General features: G+C 43.5%; 29 non-coding genes across 29 annotated transcripts; all 29 read left to right on the top strand.

Annotated features, from left to right (window-relative positions):
• Positions 1 to 217: 217 nt before the first annotated feature.
• Positions 218 to 336, top strand: LOC133432404 (5S ribosomal RNA). The gene has a single exon (XR_009776707.1). It is a non-coding gene; the product is annotated as a 5S ribosomal RNA (ribosomal RNA).
• Positions 337 to 535: 199 nt separating this feature from the next.
• Positions 536 to 654, top strand: LOC133432264 (5S ribosomal RNA). The gene has a single exon (XR_009776573.1). It is a non-coding gene; the product is annotated as a 5S ribosomal RNA (ribosomal RNA).
• A 4,053-nt stretch (positions 655 to 4,707) lies between these two features.
• LOC133432282 (5S ribosomal RNA) lies at positions 4,708 to 4,826 on the top strand. Its single transcript, XR_009776591.1, has one exon. It is a non-coding gene; the product is annotated as a 5S ribosomal RNA (ribosomal RNA).
• A 199-nt stretch (positions 4,827 to 5,025) lies between these two features.
• On the top strand, positions 5,026 to 5,144 carry LOC133432162 (5S ribosomal RNA). The gene has a single exon (XR_009776473.1). It is a non-coding gene; the product is annotated as a 5S ribosomal RNA (ribosomal RNA).
• A 217-nt stretch (positions 5,145 to 5,361) lies between these two features.
• Positions 5,362 to 5,480, top strand: LOC133432237 (5S ribosomal RNA). Its single transcript, XR_009776547.1, has one exon. It is a non-coding gene; the product is annotated as a 5S ribosomal RNA (ribosomal RNA).
• Positions 5,481 to 5,697: 217 nt separating this feature from the next.
• On the top strand, positions 5,698 to 5,816 carry LOC133432089 (5S ribosomal RNA). The gene has a single exon (XR_009776404.1). It is a non-coding gene; the product is annotated as a 5S ribosomal RNA (ribosomal RNA).
• A 199-nt stretch (positions 5,817 to 6,015) lies between these two features.
• On the top strand, positions 6,016 to 6,134 carry LOC133432058 (5S ribosomal RNA). The gene has a single exon (XR_009776373.1). It is a non-coding gene; the product is annotated as a 5S ribosomal RNA (ribosomal RNA).
• Positions 6,135 to 6,333: 199 nt separating this feature from the next.
• LOC133432302 (5S ribosomal RNA) lies at positions 6,334 to 6,452 on the top strand. Its single transcript, XR_009776611.1, has one exon. It is a non-coding gene; the product is annotated as a 5S ribosomal RNA (ribosomal RNA).
• A 199-nt stretch (positions 6,453 to 6,651) lies between these two features.
• LOC133432119 (5S ribosomal RNA) lies at positions 6,652 to 6,770 on the top strand. The gene has a single exon (XR_009776432.1). It is a non-coding gene; the product is annotated as a 5S ribosomal RNA (ribosomal RNA).
• Positions 6,771 to 6,987: 217 nt separating this feature from the next.
• Positions 6,988 to 7,106, top strand: LOC133432235 (5S ribosomal RNA). The gene has a single exon (XR_009776545.1). It is a non-coding gene; the product is annotated as a 5S ribosomal RNA (ribosomal RNA).
• A 217-nt stretch (positions 7,107 to 7,323) lies between these two features.
• On the top strand, positions 7,324 to 7,442 carry LOC133432088 (5S ribosomal RNA). The gene has a single exon (XR_009776403.1). It is a non-coding gene; the product is annotated as a 5S ribosomal RNA (ribosomal RNA).
• A 199-nt stretch (positions 7,443 to 7,641) lies between these two features.
• On the top strand, positions 7,642 to 7,760 carry LOC133432057 (5S ribosomal RNA). Its single transcript, XR_009776372.1, has one exon. It is a non-coding gene; the product is annotated as a 5S ribosomal RNA (ribosomal RNA).
• Positions 7,761 to 7,959: 199 nt separating this feature from the next.
• LOC133432301 (5S ribosomal RNA) lies at positions 7,960 to 8,078 on the top strand. The gene has a single exon (XR_009776610.1). It is a non-coding gene; the product is annotated as a 5S ribosomal RNA (ribosomal RNA).
• A 199-nt stretch (positions 8,079 to 8,277) lies between these two features.
• Positions 8,278 to 8,396, top strand: LOC133432118 (5S ribosomal RNA). The gene has a single exon (XR_009776431.1). It is a non-coding gene; the product is annotated as a 5S ribosomal RNA (ribosomal RNA).
• Positions 8,397 to 8,613: 217 nt separating this feature from the next.
• LOC133432234 (5S ribosomal RNA) lies at positions 8,614 to 8,732 on the top strand. Its single transcript, XR_009776544.1, has one exon. It is a non-coding gene; the product is annotated as a 5S ribosomal RNA (ribosomal RNA).
• Positions 8,733 to 8,949: 217 nt separating this feature from the next.
• On the top strand, positions 8,950 to 9,068 carry LOC133432087 (5S ribosomal RNA). The gene has a single exon (XR_009776402.1). It is a non-coding gene; the product is annotated as a 5S ribosomal RNA (ribosomal RNA).
• A 199-nt stretch (positions 9,069 to 9,267) lies between these two features.
• On the top strand, positions 9,268 to 9,386 carry LOC133432056 (5S ribosomal RNA). The gene has a single exon (XR_009776371.1). It is a non-coding gene; the product is annotated as a 5S ribosomal RNA (ribosomal RNA).
• Positions 9,387 to 9,585: 199 nt separating this feature from the next.
• LOC133432369 (5S ribosomal RNA) lies at positions 9,586 to 9,704 on the top strand. The gene has a single exon (XR_009776673.1). It is a non-coding gene; the product is annotated as a 5S ribosomal RNA (ribosomal RNA).
• A 217-nt stretch (positions 9,705 to 9,921) lies between these two features.
• Positions 9,922 to 10,040, top strand: LOC133432083 (5S ribosomal RNA). The gene has a single exon (XR_009776398.1). It is a non-coding gene; the product is annotated as a 5S ribosomal RNA (ribosomal RNA).
• A 217-nt stretch (positions 10,041 to 10,257) lies between these two features.
• LOC133432274 (5S ribosomal RNA) lies at positions 10,258 to 10,376 on the top strand. The gene has a single exon (XR_009776583.1). It is a non-coding gene; the product is annotated as a 5S ribosomal RNA (ribosomal RNA).
• Positions 10,377 to 10,575: 199 nt separating this feature from the next.
• On the top strand, positions 10,576 to 10,694 carry LOC133432213 (5S ribosomal RNA). Its single transcript, XR_009776523.1, has one exon. It is a non-coding gene; the product is annotated as a 5S ribosomal RNA (ribosomal RNA).
• Positions 10,695 to 10,911: 217 nt separating this feature from the next.
• LOC133432215 (5S ribosomal RNA) lies at positions 10,912 to 11,030 on the top strand. Its single transcript, XR_009776525.1, has one exon. It is a non-coding gene; the product is annotated as a 5S ribosomal RNA (ribosomal RNA).
• A 217-nt stretch (positions 11,031 to 11,247) lies between these two features.
• On the top strand, positions 11,248 to 11,366 carry LOC133432337 (5S ribosomal RNA). The gene has a single exon (XR_009776644.1). It is a non-coding gene; the product is annotated as a 5S ribosomal RNA (ribosomal RNA).
• A 199-nt stretch (positions 11,367 to 11,565) lies between these two features.
• On the top strand, positions 11,566 to 11,684 carry LOC133432174 (5S ribosomal RNA). The gene has a single exon (XR_009776485.1). It is a non-coding gene; the product is annotated as a 5S ribosomal RNA (ribosomal RNA).
• Positions 11,685 to 11,901: 217 nt separating this feature from the next.
• Positions 11,902 to 12,020, top strand: LOC133432074 (5S ribosomal RNA). Its single transcript, XR_009776389.1, has one exon. It is a non-coding gene; the product is annotated as a 5S ribosomal RNA (ribosomal RNA).
• Positions 12,021 to 12,219: 199 nt separating this feature from the next.
• On the top strand, positions 12,220 to 12,338 carry LOC133432314 (5S ribosomal RNA). The gene has a single exon (XR_009776622.1). It is a non-coding gene; the product is annotated as a 5S ribosomal RNA (ribosomal RNA).
• Positions 12,339 to 12,555: 217 nt separating this feature from the next.
• On the top strand, positions 12,556 to 12,674 carry LOC133432415 (5S ribosomal RNA). The gene has a single exon (XR_009776718.1). It is a non-coding gene; the product is annotated as a 5S ribosomal RNA (ribosomal RNA).
• A 217-nt stretch (positions 12,675 to 12,891) lies between these two features.
• LOC133432217 (5S ribosomal RNA) lies at positions 12,892 to 13,010 on the top strand. Its single transcript, XR_009776527.1, has one exon. It is a non-coding gene; the product is annotated as a 5S ribosomal RNA (ribosomal RNA).
• Positions 13,011 to 13,209: 199 nt separating this feature from the next.
• Positions 13,210 to 13,328, top strand: LOC133432053 (5S ribosomal RNA). The gene has a single exon (XR_009776368.1). It is a non-coding gene; the product is annotated as a 5S ribosomal RNA (ribosomal RNA).
• Positions 13,329 to 13,401: the final 73 nt, after the last annotated feature.

Here is a 13,401-nt window from a genome sequence, read left to right as displayed (position 1 = left end):
TTTTCAACCAGCAGAGAGCGCTCTCGCTTAATCTACCCACACATATTTCAACGTGGTAACAGCGACAGCTCACGTCCTAAAGTGTTTTTCACATGGTTAAGGCACTTTAACTCCAACAAATATGCGCTTCTAAATTATTATCACCAACAAATCAATGACTTATATTATATGACTTATCTTCAACTCCATATAAGAGGTATTTCAAGCTGCAGCTTCAGCTTATGGCCATACCAGCCTGGATGCGCCCGATCTCGTCTGATCTCGGAAGCTAAGCAGGGTCAGGCCTGGTTAGGACTTGGATGGGAGACCGCCTGGGAATACCAGGTGCTGTAAGCTTTTTCAACCAGCAGAGAGCGCTCTCGCTTAATCTACCCACACATATTTCAACGTGGTAACAGCGACAGCTCACGTCCTAAAGTGTTTTGCACATGGTTAAGGCACTTTAACTCCAACAAATAAAACCAACAAATCGCTGACTTATTTTCTATGACTTATCTTCAACTCCATATAAGAGGTATTTCAAGCAGCAGATTCTGCTTACGGCCATACCAGCCTGGATGCGCTCGATCTCGTCTGATCTCGGAAGCTAAGCAGGGTCGGGCCTGGTTAGTACTTGGATGGGAGACCGCCTCGGAATACCAGGTGCTGTAAGCATTTTCAACCAGCAGAGAGCGCTCTCGCTTAATCTACCTACACATATTTCAACGTGGTAACAGCGACAGCTCACGTCCTAAAGTGTTTTGCACATGGTTAAGGCACTTTAACTCCAACAAATAAGCGCTTCTAAATTATTATCACCAACAAATCAATGACTTGTATTATATGACTTATCTTCAACTCCATATCCACCTTATTCCTGGAGCCTCTACTGTAGAAACTGCTGTGGGAGTGACTTCCTGTTAGCCGCCGGAAGTTCTGTAACGCCATTGACTAACCATGGCAGCTGAGCATGAACAGCGGTTTATTTTAAAGCAATTTGCTTTCAATCTAGCAGAGAAGTTACGGTTTTGTTTTCTGACATTTAATGTTTAACATGTTTATCAACCGTAGCATTTACTAAAATGTCCTTGCGGAGCTCGGGTACGTCGTTTTGTGGAGGAAAACCTGCATCATACTTTGTGGCTCGGATCCGACAGACTGCCGGAGGAGAGACGGGAATCCTCAGAGGATTGACAGGAATATCATGAGAATATCAGGTATGATTTCAGGTTAATTTCATGAGAATATCAGGTGTGATTTCAGGTTAATGTAATGAGAATATCAGTTATGATTTCAGGTGTATGGAGGACACAGCATTGTAGTATTTGTCCGGTAATGACAACCTTTAGTATTATTTATTATTATTTTCTGTGCAGTTAAAATACAAAGTGTGTTTATGGCACGGACTGCAGGGCAGCATTAGAATAAAAATACAATAGTTTCACTACAGACATGTTGATAAGAAAAAAGTTTTTTGTTAATTAAATTTTAAATCTTAGCTGTGATCAGTACTCGAGTTGTAAAAAAGAAATCAGGGGGGATGGTGGATTTTATCATATGGGGACAGATCATTTTTGCTGATTACAAATAATATAATATATTACAAACAATAGCACTGACCAAAAACACCTGCAGAAATACTGCAGGAATGACATAGCAGCAGTTAAATGCAGCCTTCTGTAAGCTTTAAATATCCACTGGGCTTACATCAAATACATCAAAACACAACAATAAAAAACACTTTTCTGAACTTATCAATATGACTCTGTCCTTCACAGGATAAGTAACATGGATCACTGCAAAAACTCACAATCTTAACAAGAATATTTGTCTTATTTCTAGTTAAAATGTCTCATTTTAGTAAAAAAATCTCATTACACTTAAAACAAGACTCATCCCTGGAAAAAAGAACAATTTTCACCTGTTTCAAGTAGATTTTCACTTAAAATAAGTAAAAAAAATCTGCCAGTGCAACAAGACTTTTTTTGCTTGTAATAAGAAGATAAATCTTGTCCCACTGGCAGATTTTCTTACTTATTTCAAGTGAAAATTTACCTGAAACAGGTGAGAATTGTCACATTTTTGTGGTGATGACTCTAACCAGAATGTTAAATGTAAATGTTGAAATAGCAGTAAAACCACTTTCATTGATGAACTGACATAAGGGATGTAAAGGGGGGGTGGCAGTTTTACAGGGGGGATGATTTGGACCGTTTTTATTTCAGGGTGGGGATGCCATCCCCCTCATCCCCCCTCATCCCCCATCAACTCCAGTACTGGCTGTGATAATGTACCGGTATTTTCCTAAACTTCTGGAGGGCTTAGGTGATGTGGTTGCAGGTGGGGGGTTGTGGGTTTTCCCCCAGGTACATTTGATGAGGGGCCTGGGGGTGTTATAATGGTAGGGAAAACCCTAATGTATCATATCTTATCTTAATAATTGTGTACTGTATTGCTCCCTCAGATGAGCCTGACCAGATGGATCAGGAGGAGGAGCTGTGATCAACACCAAAGCTTCCTGTGATGCCCAAACACAGTGGTCAGATCCAGGGATGGAGGACCACACCTATTCTATTATTTACGTGCTGGAGATGAGGTGATGGGTGACCGTGGTTTCACAGTTAGAGACTTGCTGGAGGAGCGTAGGGTGAAGCTAATCATTCCAGCATTCACACGCAAAGGATGCCAGCTGACCAGTGAGGAGGTCACTCACACACGCCACATTGCTCATGCCCCCATTCATGTTGAATAAGGAACCTGGAGGTGTACAAGATTCTTTCTCAAACAGGACCAAATTAACTTTGTGCCCAAAATTGACAAAATGCTCAAGATTTGTGCTGGTTTAGTGAATTAAAGAGCTGAGTTTATTTCAAGTGAAAAGTGAGAAGACATTTAATATTGCACTTAAACATACTTACATATTTCATTCATTTAACATTTTCTGAAAACAATTTAGGTACCGTTACACTTACAGTATCTTTAACACACAACTCTCAACAGGTTAAGTGCTGTATGTAGTTTGTAGAGCTGCACTTACATATTTCATTCATTTAACATTTTCTGAAAACAACTGAGGTCCAGCTGCAATTGTTGTTTTTTTGAGGAGATAAAAGTCTAAATATTGTGATTTCAGTTTGTCAGGTGTGAATATTTTCTGGTTTCTTAAGTCCTCCGACAGTAAACTGAATTTCTCTTACTTAAGACACAAATGTAATGTGCTTTTGTTAAACAATATTTTTGTGTTAAAATGTTTTGATTCATGTCCCTATATTGTATGTCCTAATATGTCAGGAGAGGATCTTTCAGGTTCTGTTTTTAATAAAACTGAAAACAAAAATGAAGTCTGTTGTACTGTTTTCCCCCTAGCTTTATACAGAGGGGCAGAGCTGAATCTTCTTTGTACCAAATTCATCTACAAATGTTTGTGTGAAGCATGTGTGAAAAGTTCTGGAGGTGTTTCATGTGTGTATCTGAAGTCTTTGTCAAATGAAATTTGGAACTCCAGGTGCTCAGTTGGTGTCCAGATAACCAGCTTGCAGCTCTGCAGCCCCAGGCACATCACTGCCAGCTGGACCTGAAAGAATAAATATAAAAGATGGCTTACAGTTTGTCTTAATGTAGGTTCACAAGTAGCCTACCTGTCACATTAGTTCATAGATTATAAGCAGTACTCGAGTTGTAAAAAAAAAAATCAGGGGGGGTGGTGGATTTTATCATATGGGGACAGATAATTTGTGCTGATTACAAATAATATAATATATTACAAACAATAGCACTGACCAAAAACACCTGCAGAAATACTGCAGGAATGACATAGCAGCAGTTAAATGCAGCCTTCTGTAAGCTTTAAATATCCACTGGGCTTACATCAAATACATCAAAACACAACAATAAAAAACACTTTTCTGAACTTATCAATATGACTCTGTCCTTCACAGGATAAGTAAGATGGATCACTGCAAAAACTCAAAATCTTAACAAGAATATTTGTCTTATTTCTATTTAAAATGTCTCATTTTAGTAAAAAAAAAATCTCATTACACTTAAAACAAGACTCATCACTGGAAAAAAGAACAATTTTCACCTGTTTCAAGTAGATTTTCACTTAAAATAAGTAGAAAAATATGCCAGTGGAACAAGATTTTTTTGCTTGTAATAAGAAGATAAATCTTGTCCCACTGGCAGATTTTCCTACTTATTTCAGGTGAAAATTTACTTGAAACAGGTGAAAATTGCCAAATGTTATTTTCTGGTGATGACTCTAAATGTTGAAATAGCAGTAAAACCACATTCATTAATGAAATGACATAAGGGATGGAAAGGGGGATAATTTGGACCGTTTTTATTTCTGGGGGGATGCCATCCCCCCTCATCTCGAGTACTGATAAGTAACAATATTTACCCACCTGGAGGAGTATCCACTTTGCCCATTGGGAAGAATGAGATACTTCTCATCTTCTAAGCATTTCTTCACTTCTTCAGGTCGTCCTCCCATCCCTCAACAGCAGGAGGCAGAGGTGAGATGATATTGTCCCGTTTGAGCTGTGACAGGTGGTGTTTCCACATGTTTTATATCCCCGACGCTCGGAGAAAGAGGGTTAACGCGTTCACTCAGCATGTAAACAAACGCCGGTTGGGGCAGCACCGGAAGTAGCTCCCACAATTCGCGCAAAGCCTCATGGGCCGTAGGAATAAGGTGGATAAGAAGTATTTCAATCTGCAGCTTCAGCTTATGGCCATACCAGCCTGGATGCGCCCGATCTCGTCTGATCTCGGAAGCTAAGCAGGGTAGGGACTGGTTAGTACTTGGATGGGAGACCGCCTGGGAATACCAGGTGCTGTAAGCTTTTTCAACCAGCAGAGAGCGCTCTCGCTTAATCTACCCACACATATTTCAACGTGGTAAGAGCGACAGCTCACGTCCAAAAGTGTTTTGCACATGGTTAAGGCACTTTAACTCCAACAAATAAAACCAACAAATCAATGACTTATATTCTATGACTTATCTTCAACTCCATATAAGAGGTATTTCAAGCTGCAGCTTCTGCTTACGGTCATACCAGCCTGGATGCGCCTGATCTCGTCTGATCTCGGAAGCTAAGCAGGGTCGGGCCTGGTTAGTACTTGGATGGGAGACCGCCTGGGAATACCAGGTGCTGTAAGCTTTTTCAACCAGCAGAGAGCGCTCTCGCTTAATCTACCCACACATATTTCAACGTGGTAACAGCGACAGCTCACGTCCAAAAGTGTTTTTCACATGGTTAAGGCACTTTTACTCCAACAAATAAGCGCTTCTAAATTATTATCACCAACAAATCAATGACTTATATTATATGACTTATCTTCAACTCCATATAAGAGGTATTTCAAGCAGCAGCTTCTGCTTACGGCCATACCAGCCTGGATGCGCCCGATCTTGTCTGACCTCGGAAGCTAAGCAGGGTCGGGCCTGGTTAGTACTTGGATGGGAGACCGCCTGGGAATACCAGGTGCTGTAAGCTTTTTCAACCAGCAGAGAGCGCTCTCGCTTAATCTACCCACACATATTTCAACGTGGTAACAGCGACAGCTCACGTCCTAAAGTGTTTTGCACATGGTTAAGGCACTTTAACTCCAACAAATAAGCGCTTCTAAATTATTATCACCAACAAATCAATGACTTATATTCTATGACTTATCTTCAACTCCATATAAGAGGTATTTCAAGCTGCACCTTCAGCTTACGGCCATACCAGCCTGGATGCGCCCGATCTCGTCTGATCTCGGAAGCTAAGCAGGGTCGGGCCGGGTTAGTACTTGGATGGGAGACCGCCTGGGAATATCAGGTGCTGTAAGCTTTTTCAACCAGCAGAGAGCGCTCTCGCTTAATCTACCCACACATATTTCAACGTGGTAACAGCGACAGCTCACGTCCTAAAGTGTTTTGCACATGGCTAAGGCACTTTAACTCCAACAAATAAAACCAACAAATCAATGACTTATATTCTATGACTTATCTTCAACTCCATATAAGAGGTATTTCAAGCAGCAGCTTCTGCTTACGGCCATACCAGCCTGGATGCGCCCGATCTCGTCTGATCTCGGAAGCTAAGCAGGGTCGGGCCTGGTTAGTACCTGGATGGGAGACCGCCTGGGAATACCAGGTGCTGTAAGCTTTTTCAACCAGCAGAGAGCGCTCTCGCTTAATCTACCCACAAATATTTCAACGTGGTAAGAGCGACAGCTCACGTCCAAAAGTGTTTTGCACATGGTTAAGGCACTTTAACTCCAACAAATAAAACCAACAAATCAATTACTTATATTCTATGACTTATCTTCAACTCCATATAAGAGGTATTTCAAGCTGCAGCTTCTGCTTACGGCCATACCAGCCTGGATGCGCCCGATCTCGTCTGATCTCGGAAGCTAAGCAGGGTCGGGCCTGGTTAGTACTTGGATGGGAGACCGCCTGGGAATAGCAGGTGCTGTAAGAATTTTCAACCAGCAGAGAGCGCCCTCGCTTAATCTACCCACACATATTTCAACGTGGTAACAGCGACAGCTCACGTCTTAAAGTGTTTTGCACATGGTTAAGGCACTTTAACTCCAACAAATAAAACCAACAAATCAATGACTTATATTCTATGACTTATCTTCAACTCCATATAAGAGGTATTTCAAGCTGCAGCTTCTGCTTACGGCCATACCAGCCTGGATGCGCCTGATCTCGTCTGATCTCGGAAGCTAAGCAGGGTCGGGCCTGGTTAGTACTTGGATGGGAGACCGCCTGGGAATACCAGGTGCTGTAAGCTTTTTCAACCAGCAGAGAGCGCTCTCGCTTAATCTACCCACACATATTTCAACGTGGTAACAGCGACAGCTCACGTCCAAAAGTGTTTTTCACATGGTTAAGGCACTTTTACTCCAACAAATAAGCGCTTCTAAATTATTATCACCAACAAATCAATGACTTATATTATATGACTTATCTTCAACTCCATATAAGAGGTATTTCAAGCAGCAGCTTCTGCTTACGGCCATACCAGCCTGGATGCGCCCGATCTTGTCTGACCTCGGAAGCTAAGCAGGGTCGGGCCTGGTTAGTACTTGGATGGGAGACCGCCTGGGAATACCAGGTGCTGTAAGCTTTTTCAACCAGCAGAGAGCGCTCTCGCTTAATCTACCCACACATATTTCAACGTGGTAACAGCGACAGCTCACGTCCTAAAGTGTTTTGCACATGGTTAAGGCACTTTAACTCCAACAAATAAGCGCTTCTAAATTATTATCACCAACAAATCAATGACTTATATTCTATGACTTATCTTCAACTCCATATAAGAGGTATTTCAAGCTGCACCTTCAGCTTACGGCCATACCAGCCTGGATGCGCCCGATCTCGTCTGATCTCGGAAGCTAAGCAGGGTCGGGCCGGGTTAGTACTTGGATGGGAGACCGCCTGGGAATATCAGGTGCTGTAAGCTTTTTCAACCAGCAGAGAGCGCTCTCGCTTAATCTACCCACACATATTTCAACGTGGTAACAGCGACAGCTCACGTCCTAAAGTGTTTTGCACATGGCTAAGGCACTTTAACTCCAACAAATAAAACCAACAAATCAATGACTTATATTCTATGACTTATCTTCAACTCCATATAAGAGGTATTTCAAGCAGCAGCTTCTGCTTACGGCCATACCAGCCTGGATGCGCCCGATCTCGTCTGATCTCGGAAGCTAAGCAGGGTCGGGCCTGGTTAGTACCTGGATGGGAGACCGCCTGGGAATACCAGGTGCTGTAAGCTTTTTCAACCAGCAGAGAGCGCTCTCGCTTAATCTACCCACAAATATTTCAACGTGGTAAGAGCGACAGCTCACGTCCAAAAGTGTTTTGCACATGGTTAAGGCACTTTAACTCCAACAAATAAAACCAACAAATCAATTACTTATATTCTATGACTTATCTTCAACTCCATATAAGAGGTATTTCAAGCTGCAGCTTCTGCTTACGGCCATACCAGCCTGGATGCGCCCGATCTCGTCTGATCTCGGAAGCTAAGCAGGGTCGGGCCTGGTTAGTACTTGGATGGGAGACCGCCTGGGAATAGCAGGTGCTGTAAGAATTTTCAACCAGCAGAGAGCGCCCTCGCTTAATCTACCCACACATATTTCAACGTGGTAACAGCGACAGCTCACGTCTTAAAGTGTTTTGCACATGGTTAAGGCACTTTAACTCCAACAAATAAAACCAACAAATCAATGACTTATATTCTATGACTTATCTTCAACTCCATATAAGAGGTATTTCAAGCTGCAGCTTCTGCTTACGGCCATACCAGCCTGGATGCGCCTGATCTCGTCTGATCTCGGAAGCTAAGCAGGGTCGGGCCTGGTTAGTACTTGGATGGGAGACCGCCTGGGAATACCAGGTGCTGTAAGCTTTTTCAACCAGCAGAGAGCGCTCTCGCTTAATCTACCCACACATATTTCAACGTGGTAACAGCGACAGCTCATGTCCAAAAGTGTTTTTCACATGGTTAAGGCACTTTAACTCCAACAAATAAGCGCTTCTAAATTATTATCACCAACAAATCAATGACTTATATTATATGACTTATCTTCAACTCCATATAAGAGGTATTTCAAGCAGCAGCTTCTGCTTACGGCCATACCAGCCTGGATGCGCCCGATCTTGTCTGACCTCGGAAGCTAAGCAGGGTCGGGCCTGGTTAGTACTTGGATGGGAGACCGCCTGGGAATACCAGGTGCTGTAAGCTTTTTCAACCAGCAGAGAGCGCTCTCGCTTAATCTACCCACACATATTTCAACGTGGTAACAGCGACAGCTCACGTCCTAAAGTGTTTTGCACATGGTTAAGGCACTTTAACTCCAACAAATAAGCGCTTCTAAATTATTATCACCAACAAATCAATGACTTATATTCTATGACTTATCTTCAACTCCATATAAGAGGTATTTCAAGCTGCACCTTCAGCTTACGGCCATACCAGCCTGGATGCGCCCGATCTCGTCTGATCTCGGAAGCTAAGCAGGGTCGGGCCGGGTTAGTACTTGGATGGGAGACCGCCTGGGAATATCAGGTGCTGTAAGCTTTTTCAACCAGCAGAGAGCGCTCTCGCTTAATCTACCCACACATATTTCAACGTGGTAACAGCGACAGCTCACGTCCTAAAGTGTTTTGCACATGGCTAAGGCACTTTAACTCCAACAAATAAAACCAACAAATCAATGACTTATATTCTATGACTTATCTTCAACTCCATATAAGAGGTATTTCAAGCAGCAGCTTCTGCTTACGGCCATACCAGCCTGGATGCGCCCGATCTCGTCTGATCTCGGAAGCTAAGCAGGGTCGGGCCTGGTTAGTACCTGGATGGGAGACCGCCTGGGAATACCAGGTGCTGTAAGCTTTTTCAACCAGCAGAGAGCACTCTCGCTTAATCTACCCACAAATATTTCAACGTGGTAAGAGCGACAGCTCACGTCCAAAAGTGTTTTGCACATGGTTAAGGCACTTTAACTCCAACAAATAAAACCAACAAATCAATTACTTATATTCTATGACTTATCTTCAACTCCATATAAGAGGTATTTCAAGCTGCAGCTTCTGCTTACGGCCATACCAGCCTGGATGCGCCCGATCTCGTCTGATCTCGGAAGCTAAGCAGGGTCGGGCCTGGTTAGTACTTGGATGGGAGCCCGCCTGGGAATAGCAGGTGCTGTAAGAATTTTCAACCAGCAGAGAGCGCCCTCGCTTAATCTACCCACACATATTTCAACGTGGTAACAGCGACAGCTCACGTCCAAAAGTGTTTTTCACATGGTTAAGGCACTTTAACTCCAACAAATAAGCGCTTCTAAATTATTATCACCAACAAATCAATGACTTGTATTATATGACTTATCTTCAACTCCATATAAGAAGTATTTCAAGCTGCAGCTTCAGCTTATGGCCATACCAGCCTGGATGCGCCCGATCTCGTCTGATCTCGGAAGCTAAGCAGGGTCGGGCCTGGTTAGTACTTGGATGGGAGACCGCCTGGGAATACCAGGTGCTGTAAGCTTTTTCAACCAGCAGAGAGCGCTCTCGCTTAATCTACCCACACATATTTCAACGTGGTAACAGCGACAGCTCACGTCCAAAAGTGTTTTTCACATGGTTAAGGCACTTTAACTCCAACAAATAAGCGCTTCTAAATTATTATCACCAACAAATCAATGACTTGTATTATATGACTTATCTTCAACTCCATATAAGAAGTATTTCAAGCTGCAGCTTCAGCTTATGGCCATACCAGCCTGGATGCGCCTGATCTCGTCTGATCTCGGAAGCTAAGCAGGGTAGGGCCTGGTTAGTACTTGGATGGGAGACCGCCTCGGAATACCAGGTGCTGTAAGCTTTTTCAACCAGCAGAGAGCGCTCTCGCTTAATCTACCCACACATATTTCAACGTGTTAAGAGCGACAGCTCACGTCCAAAAGTGTTTTGCACATGGTTAAGGCACTTTAACTCCAACAAATAAAACCAACAAATCAATGACTTATATTCTATGACTTATCTTCAACTCCATATAAGAGGTATTTCAAGCTGCAGCTTCTGCTTACGGCCATACCAGCCTGGATGCGCCCGATCTCGTCTGATCTCGGAAGCTAAGCAGGGTCGGGCCTGGTTAGTACTTGGATGGGAGACCGCCTGGGAATACCAGGTGCTGTAAGCTTTTTCAACCAGCAGAGAGCGCTCTCGCTTAATCTACCCACACATATTTCAACGTGGTAACAGCGACAGCTCACGTCCAAAAGTGTTTTTCACATGGTTAAGGCACTTTAACTCCAACAAATAAGCGCTTCTAAATTATTATCACCAACAAATCAATGACTTATATTATATGACTTATCTTCAACTCCATATAAGAGGTATTTCAAGCAGCAGCTTCTGCTTACGGCCATACCAGCCTGGATGCGCCCGATCTTGTCTGATCTCGGAAGCTAAGCAGGGTCGGGCCTGGTTAGTACTTGGATGGGAGACCGCCTGGGAATACCAGGTGCTGTAAGCATTTTCAACCAGCAGAGAGCGCTCTCGCTTAATCTACCCACACATATTTCAACGTGGTAACAGCGACAGCTCACGTCCTAAAGTGTTTTGCACATGGTTAAGGCACTTTAACTCCAACAAATAAGCGCTTCTAAATTATTATCACCAACAAATCAATGACTTATATTATATGACTTATCTTCAACTCCATATAAGAGGTATTTCAAGCTGCAGCTTCAGCTTACGGCCATACCAGCCAAGATGCGCCCGATCTCGTCTGATCTCGGAAGCTAAGCAGGGTCGGGCCTGGTTAGTACTTGGATGGGAGACCGCCTGGGAATATCAGGTGCTGTAAGCTTTTTCAACCAGCAGAGAGCGCTCTCGCTTAATCTACCCACACATATTTCAACGTGGTAACAGCGACAGCTCACGTCCTAAAGTGTTTTGCACATGGTTAAGGCACTTTAACTCCAACAAATAAAACCAACAAATCGCTGACTTATATTCTATGACTTATCTTCAACTCCATATAAGAGGTATTTCAAGCAGCAGATTCTGCTTACGGCCATACCAGCCTGGATGCGCCCGATCTCGTCTGATCTCGGAAGCTAAGCAGGGTCGGGCCTGGTTAGTACTTGGATGGGAGACCGCCTCGGAATACCAGGTGCTGTAAGCATTTTCAACCAGCAGAGAGCGCTCTCGCTTAATCTACCTACACATATTTCAACGTGGTAACAGCGACAGCTCACGTCCTAAAGTGTTTTGCACATGGTTAAGGCACTTTAACTCCAACAAATAAGCGCTTCTAAATTATTATCACCAACAAATCAATGACTTGTATTATATGACTTATCTTCAACTCCATATAAGAAGTATTTCAATCTGCAGCTTCAGCTTATGGCCATACCAGCCTGGATGCGCCCGATCTCGTCTGATCTCGGAAGCTAAGCAGGGTAGGGCCTGGTTAGTACTTGGATGGGAGACCGCCTGGGAATACCAGGTGCTGTAAGCTTTTTCAACCAGCAGAGAGCGCTCTCGCTTAATCTACCCACACATATTTCAACGTGGTAAGAGCGACAGCTCACGTCCAAAAGTGTTTTGCACATGGTTAAGGCACTTTAACTCCAACAAATAAAACCAACAAATCAATGACTTATATTCTATGACTTATCTTCAACTCCATATAAGAGGTATTTCAAGCTGCAGCTTCTGCTTACGGCCATACCAGCCTGGATGCGCCTGATCTCGTCTGATCTCGGAAGCTAAGCAGGGTCGGGCCTGGTTAGTACTTGGATGTGAGACCGCCTGGGAATACCAGGTGCTGTAAGCTTTTTCAACCAGCAGAGAGCGCTCTCGCTTAATCTACCCACACATATTTCAACGTGGTAACAGCGACAGCTCACGTCCAAAAGTGTTTTTCACATGGTTAAGGCACTTTAACTCCAACAAATAAGCGCTTCTAAATTATTATCACCAACAAATAAATGACTTATATTATATGACTTATCTTCAACTCCATATAAGAGGTATTTCAAGCTGCAGCTTCAGCTTATGGCCATACCAGCCTGGATGCGCCCGATCTCGTCTGATCTCGGAAGCTAAGCGGGGTCAGGCCTGGTTAGGACTTGGATGGGAGACCGCCTGGGAATACCAGGTGCTGTAAGCTTTTTCAACCAGCAGAGAGTGCTCTCGCTTAATCTACCCACACATATTTCAACGTGGTAACAGCGACAGCTCACGTCCTAAACTGTTTTGCACATGGTTAGGGCACTTTAACTCCAACAAATAACCGCTTCTAAATTATTATCACCAACAAATCAATGACTTATATTATATGACTTATCTTCAACTCCATATAAGAGGTATTTCAAGCAGCAGATTCTGCTTACGGCCATACCAGCCTGGATGCGCCCGATCTCGTCTGATCTCGGAAGCTAAGCAGGGTCGGGCCTGGTTAGTACTTGGATAGGAGACCGCCTGGGAATACCAGGTGCTGTAAGCATTTTCAACCAGCAGAGAACGCTCTCGCTTAATCTACCCACACATATTTCAACGTGGTAACAGCGACAGCTCACGTCCTAAAGTGTTTTGCACATGGTTAAGGCACTTTAACTCCAAAAAATAAAACCAACAAATCAATGACTTATATTCTATGACTTATCTTCAACTCCATATAAGAGGTATTTCAAGCTGCAGCTTCTGCTTACGGCCATACCAGCCTGGATGCGCCCGATCTCGTCTGATCTCGGAAGCTAAGCAGGGTCGGGCCTGGTTAGTACTTGGATGGGAGACCACCTGGGAATACCAGGTGCTGTAAGCTTTTTCAACCAGCAGAGAGCGCTCTCGCTTAATCTACCCACACAAATTTCAACGTGGTAACAGCGACAGCTCAC

This window comes from Cololabis saira, unplaced genomic scaffold (assembly GCF_033807715.1).
Source record: "Cololabis saira isolate AMF1-May2022 unplaced genomic scaffold, fColSai1.1 scf042, whole genome shotgun sequence".
Lineage (NCBI taxonomy): Eukaryota > Metazoa > Chordata > Actinopteri > Beloniformes > Belonidae > Cololabis > Cololabis saira.
This window is presented reverse-complemented; position numbering and strand designations above follow the sequence as displayed.